This window comes from Galeopterus variegatus, unplaced genomic scaffold (assembly GCF_000696425.1).
Source record: "Galeopterus variegatus unplaced genomic scaffold, G_variegatus-3.0.2 Scaffold10881, whole genome shotgun sequence".
NCBI classification, from domain to species: Eukaryota; Metazoa; Chordata; class Mammalia; order Dermoptera; family Cynocephalidae; genus Galeopterus; species Galeopterus variegatus.
Window position 1 is genome coordinate 76,604 of NW_007736992.1, and position 7,248 is coordinate 83,851.

General features: G+C 37.5%; 1 pseudogene; it reads right to left on the reverse strand.

The window, feature by feature from the left end:
- Positions 1-2,355: 2,355 nt before the first annotated feature.
- LOC103610286 lies at positions 2,356-3,111 on the reverse strand (annotated as a pseudogene).
- Positions 3,112-7,248: the final 4,137 nt, after the last annotated feature.

A 7,248-nucleotide genomic window follows, 5' to 3' on the forward strand; every position in this document is an offset into this window, starting at 1 on the left:
GGTCTGTATGTGGGATCCGAACCCTCGGACGGCAGCGCCGCCGCGCTTCCCAAGTGGCACACTATCCAGTGCGCCACCGGGCCGGCCCTGTATTTAAAATTTACCCATGTTGTTGTGTGAATCAGTAGTTTGGCCCTTCTGATTGCCAATTGGGATTCTATGGTATGGATGCAGCACAGGTTGTTTATCCATTTACCTGCTCAAAGACATATGGCTTATTGTCAGCTTTTAGAAATTATGAATAAAGTGGCTATAAACATTCACACACAGGTTTCTTTTTAAACATTAACTTTCAATTTGCTTTAGTAAATACCTAGGACTGGAATATCTGAGTCATACAATAAGTGTTTTTAACTTTATAAGAAACTGCTAAACTGTTTTCCAAAGTCACTGTATCATTTTGAATTTCCAGTTCTAGTTGCTCCAAATCCTCACAAGCACGTGGAATTAGCAATTTGATATTTTATTTTAGCCATTCAGATAAGTGTGTGTTTTCTCATTGTGGCTTCTACTTTATTTTTGGAAGAGAGTTCTGCTGAATATAAAATCCTTTGTTGACATTTGGAATTTCTTCCTGCATTTGAAATATATCATTCCATTGTTGATTTGCTTTAAAAAAAAGAAAAAAAGTCCTCCATTCTTATGTATGTAATGTGTTGATTTTCTCTGGTCACCATCAAAATTTTCCCTTTATTTTTGGATTTTATCAGTTTGATTATGATGGGCCTATTTATGCTGTTTGTTTGTTTGTTTGTTTGTTTTTGTAGTATATTTTCTTTTTGAGATTTGTTGACCTTCTCAGATCAAAAATTTTGGTTTTCTGCCAAATTTTGAAAGGGCTCAGCTATGATTTGTTGATTTAGATTTCCTCCCCATTTAATTTTTCTTCCTCTCCACTCTTTTTCTGGGACTCAATCATCCCACAGGTATCTAAGGTTCTGTTTATTTTTCTTCAAAGTTTTTTCATTCTTTTCTCCAGATTAGATCATTTTAATTGCTCTGTCTTTACATTTTTTTCTTTTTTTACTATTTCTAATCTGATAATAAACTCAAAAGTTTTTGTTTGTTGGTTTCATCATCTTTCTATTTGGTTCTTTTACAAACAATTTTTATTCCTCTGCCAAGTTTCTGTTTATTCATTATGAGAATATTTTCCTTTACCTCAATGAACATGTTTGTAATAGCTTCTTCCTAACTCTTGTATGCTAATTGCAACATGTTGAATATAATGGGGATAAGTTCTACCACCCGCTTTTTGTCTTGTATATGGATTATATTTTCCTGTTTCTTCACGTGACTCATAATTTTATAAATTATGTACTAGAAACTATTATTTCTGTTGTATTTCTTTGAAGAGCAACATATATATATATATTTTTTTTTTTGAGGGAGTGGGTGGGCAGTACAGGGATTCAAACCCTTGACCTTGCTGTTATCAGCACCGTGCTCTAACCCAGTGAGCTAACCAGCCAGCTCTAAAGAGTGTTTTTTTGGTTGGGTTTTTTTTTTTTTTTTTTTTTTTTTTACCTGTAAGGGGATCGTAACACTTGGCTTGGTGTTGTCTGCACCATGCTCAGCCAGTGAGCGCACCAGCCATCCCTATATAGGATCTGAACCCACAGCCTTGGTGCTACCAGCACTGCACTCTCCCGAGCGAGCCACGGGGCTGGCCCAAGAGTGTTATTTTTTTAATCAGGGAGTTTACTTGGCTGGGATCAAACTTCAACACCTTTCTCCTCTAGACTGAGCAAAGCTGAAATCCTCATTCAGGTCTTACCACATATATCTCATACATGTAATACATATGTGTTTCTACATAACTATATACAATAGTTTCTGAATTATTTCACTTGCCATCTTTCAAGGTTCATCCACCAATAGCATACATTAGAATTTCCTCTATTTTATTTATTTATTTATTTATTTTTTCCCTTTTTGTCTTTTTTTTCGTGACCGGCAACGGATCGCAATCCTCAGTGTCGCGCCCGTACCGGACCAGGACCGGCAACGGGATTGCAACCCTCGGTGTTGCTCCCGCATCTCGCTCAGCCAGTGACCGGCCGGTCTGTATGTGGGATCCGAACCCTCGGTGGGAGCGCCGCCGCGCTTCTCAAGCGGCGCACTGTAGCAGTGCACCACCGGGCCGGCCCAGAATTTCCTTTATTTTTAAAAATAAATAATATTTCATTGTATACCACACTTTATTTATTTATTCACCTTATGATGAATACTTGGTTGCTTCTACCTTTTGGCTGTTGTGAACAAGGGTGTACATATGTATCTTTTAAAAAAATAATGCTGTATTATCTCTAATTAAGGAAAGAGAGTTTTCTAGCACATCACCTATACAGCATTTCACCCCCTGCTCTGTTTGGCCTCCAGTGTCTTATTTTTCACTTCAGCAATGGTAAGGTACCTTTTCCTAAGGGAAGAAAAATCTGTGGTTTGTTGCCTTTGACAATAACAAAAATGTTGGACAGAAAATGTTGGCAAAGCTGCTCCCACTGGCATCTGTCACATGAGCCACATGGAAGGAGCCAGGATGTTTCTCTCTGTTGCTGCTCACAACAGTTCTTCCCACGTTAGCCCTGCCCGTCACCATGCACAGGTGGCCAGCACCAAACTTGATGAAATCGGTGCTCAGGCCAGTCTCCAAGTCAATCTCTGATGAGGGAATCAGGCTAGTGGACGGTGGGAACATCACGAGTCTCCAGGTGAGGGATTCCTTTACTGCCCACAAAGATCTTTCTCGCTTTGCACAATTTGTATTTGGCCTCCTGGGGTGTAAAATGTGAACCACAAAGTGACCTTTGATGTCATAGATCAGATGGAAATTCTCTCCAACCTTGTCAGTGCTGATGACATTCATAAAGCCAGCCAGATAGGTTATATCAGTTCGGACCGTGCCATCTACCTTAGTGAACCGCTGCATACGAATCTTTTCTTCACCTCCTGTCAGGGCATAGTGAAGTCTGTTCCTTAGGGAAATGGTGAGAGGGAGACATTGTCTCAGCTTGTGGGAACAAAGAGCAAACACGCTGGTCAGTTTATCCACCATCCAAGCTTCGGAGCTGCTACTCACGTCAGATGTTTCTTGGGACCACAAGCCATGGCTGCAGCAGGCACAGAAAGAGCCACATATGTATCCTCATGTCCCTGCTTTTACTTCTTTTGGTTATATCCCCAGAGGTGGAATTGCTCGACTACATAATAATTCTATTTGTAATTATTTAAGGAACCATCATACTGTTTTTCATAGAGGCTGTACCATTTTACATTCCCATGCACAAGGGGTTCAATTTTTTTTATGTTATTGTGAAGAAATAGCACTTTATAGGAAATAACATGTTATTTTCTGTTTTTCTTAATTTTATTTTTATTTTTGGTAATAGTTACTCTAATAGTTGTAAAGTAATATCTCACTGTGGATTTGATTTACATTTGCAGAATGATTAGTGATGTTGAGAATGTTTTTATGTGCTTATTGACTGTTTGTATATCTTTGGGAAAATATCCATTCAGACATTGTTTTGGTAGATTGCCAAGGCAGGGATCGAACCCTGGACCTTGTTGTTATCAGCAAAACGCTCTAACCAATTGAACTAGCCAGGTAGACCCTTCTTTGCCCATTTTAAAATCATGTTATTTTGCTGTTGCGTTGTTCAGTTGTATGAGCTTTTATATATTCTGGATTTTAATTCTTTACTAGACATGTGATTTACAAACGTTTTTTCTCATTCTGTATGTTGCCTTTTACTCTGTTCATAGTGTTCTTTGATGTACAAAATTTTTCCATTTTGATTAAGTCCAATTTGTCCATTTTTTCTTTTGTTGCTTATACTTTTGGTGTCATATCCAAGAAATTATTGCCAGATCCAATGTCATAAGGCTTTTCTTCTATTTTCTTTTAAGGATATTGTCATCTTAGCTCTTATGTTTAGATCTTTGATCTCTTTTGAGTTGATTAATGTACATGGTGTAAGGGGGAGTTCCGTCGAACCCTGGACCTTGTTGTTATCAGCAAAACGCTCTAACCAATTGAACTAGCCAGGTAGACCCTTCTTTGCCCATTTTAAAATCATGTTATTTTGTTGTTGCGTTGTTCAGTTGTATGAGCTTTTATATATTCTGGATTTTAATTCTTTACTAGACATGTGATTTACAAACGTTTTTTCTCATTCTGTATGTTGCCTTTTACTCTGTTCATAGTGTTCTTTGATGTACAAAATTTTTCCATTTTGATTAAGTCCAATTTGTCCATTTTTTCTTTTGTTGCTTATACTTTTGGTGTCATATCCAAGAAATTATTGCCAGATCCAATGTCATAAGGCTTTTCTTCTATTTTCTTTTAAGGATATTGTCATATTAGCTCTTATGTTTAGATCTTTGATCTCTTTTGAGTTGATTAATGTATATGGTGTAAGGGGGAGTTCCATATGTTGAATAGAAGTGGCAAAATGAGCATCCTCACTTTGTTCCTTATCTTAAAGAAAAAAAACTTTGTCTTTCACCCTTGAGTCTGATGTTTGCTGTGCAGTTTTCATATATGGCTTTTATTATGTTGAGTTACTTTCTTTGTTTTCCTCATTTGTTGTGTGCTTTTATTGTGAAAGGATGTGAAATTTTGTCAAATGCTTTTTGTGTGTTTGTTTAGATAATAATTTGTGTCTTTTTCTTCAATTTTGTTAATGCAATGTGTTGCATTGTTTGATTTTCATGTTGAAATACCCTTGCATTCCAGGAATGACCCTCACTTGGTCTTGGTGTATAATCCTTTTACTATGCTTCTGAATTTGATCTGCTAGTATTTTCTTAAGAATTTTTGCATCAGTTTTCACCAGGGATATTGGTCTGTAGTTTTCTTTTCTTCCAGTATCTTTGTGTAGCTTTGGCATCAAGGTAGTGCTGGCCTCATGGAAGAAGTTTGAAAGTGTTCTCATTTCTCTTATTTATTTGTTTACTTATTAATATTATTACATTTATATCTTCTAAGGTGTTGTAGCAGAGCAGTTGGGGGAGGGGAAGAGGGAAAGGGGGAATGAAATAGGGTGAGAGGAGGAGGAAGGAAGGAGAGCATGGTCAAGGCCCATGGCACACCCCTTATTTCAGTGAGGGAATCCAGGGGGTTTCCAGTGGCAGCTTGGTCATTGCTGGGCTGGATGCACATGTCAGGGGTGTGTGGCTGAAGCACTTGGCCCCCCACCACCCTATCTTGGGAGTGTGAGGCATTTCTTGTAGTAGCTTGATGGTCATCACTGATCTGGTGGCAGATATTAAGGGTGTGTGGCTGAAGCCCTGGGCCTCCCACCATCCTGTCTTGGGAGCCCTGGATATGTCCAGTAGTGGCTCAGTCATCATCATTGGGCTGGTTGCAGATATTGGCGGGGCATGGCTGAGGTCCTCAGCCCCCCACTGCCCAGTTTAGGAGCCTAGGGCACTTTTGAGGTGGCTCAGTGGTCATCACTGGGCTGGCTCTGGATGTAGGGGGCTGTGTCTGAGGCCCTTAGCCCCCACATTGCTCCCAGATCAGGAACTCAGGCACATCCAGTGGTTGCCTAGTGGTTAACACTGGGCTGGGTGCAGTCATCAGAGGGCTCATGGCTGGAAATTGTTTGCATTTCTAAAATTTTCGGGGAGAATGTGAAAAGGATTGTTATATTTCTTTTCTTTTCTTTTTTTTTCTTTTAATTTTTACTTGTTTTTTGGCAGCTGGGCAGTACAGGAATTGAACTCTGCACTTAGGTGTTATTAGTAGCAGGCCCTAACCAACTGAGGTAACCAGCAAGCCCTATTGTTAATTCTCAATTGTTTGTTTGAATCCACCACTAAATTCATCATGTCAAGGCTTTTTATATACATGTCAAGTTTTTAATTATTGATTGGCTCTCCTAATAGTTATGATTCTATCAGATTTTCTGTTTCTTTGTGATTCAGTCTTGGAAGGCATTGTGTATCTAGGAACTTGCCTTTTTAAATAGAGATTGTCCAATTTGTTGGCATAGAATTGTTCATAGCATGCTCTTATAATCCTGTTTGTTTCTGTGGAGTCGGTAGTAATGTCCCCACTTTCATTTCTGATTATAGTATTTTGAGTCTTCTGTATTATTTTCTTACTCTAGATAAAGGTTTCAAAATTTTGTTACCCTTTTTGAAGAACCATCTTTTTGTTATGTTGATTTTCTCTTGTTTTTCTTTTTTACATTATCATTGCTCTAATCTTTATTATTTTCTTTTTTCTCTGCTAGCTTTGGTTTAGTTTGTTCTTTTTTTTCCCACCAGTTCTTTAAGGTGTAAAGTTAGATTTTGGACTTGAGATCTTTCTTCTTTTGTAACTGAAGCATTCATTGCTATAAATTTCTCTCTTAGCACTGCTTTTGCTGTGTCTCATAAGTTTTGGTATTTTCATTTCCATTCAACTCTATGTACTTTCTAATTTCCCTCGTGATTTCTTTGATCTACCATGTACAAGAATGTATTGCTTAATTTCTACAAACTTGGAATTTTCTGGTTGTTTTTACAGTTATTGATTTATAATTTCTTCCCATTGTAGTCAGAGAAGGTATTTTGTATATCTACCTTTTAACATCTATTGACACTTCAATTCTGGTCTATCGTATGGTATATCCTGGAGAATGTCCCGTGTCCACTTGGCAAGACTCTACATTCTGTTGTTTTTGGGTAGAGTGTCCTGAATATGTCTGTTAGTTCTGGTTAGATTATTGTGTTGTTCAAGTCCTGTGTTTTCTTATTTATTGTCTCTCTGGTTATTCTATTCATTACTGAGAGTGGGGTATTAACATCTCCAACTATTACTGTTGAATTATTTCTCCCTTCAATTCTGTTAATTTTTGCTTCATATATTTGGATGATCTGTTATTGAATACATAAATATTTGTATGCTATCTTTTTGCTACTTGAATCTTTTATTAATATATAATGTTCTTCCTTTTTATGGTAAGCTTTTAAAAGTTTATTATGTCTGATATTTTAACCACCCATGCTCTCTTTTGCATACTAATTGCATGGAATATCTTTTTTTATCCTTTCATTTTGAACTTATGTGCATCTTTGGGTGTAAGTTGAGTGCCTTGAAAACCACACATAGGTTATGTTTTTCTATTGATCCTGCCAATTTCTGTCTTTTGATTGGAGAGTTTAATTCACTTATCTTTAGAGTAATTACTGATGAAGAGGAACTTCCATCATTTTGCTATTTGCTTTTTATGTGCCTTAAATCTTTTCTTATGT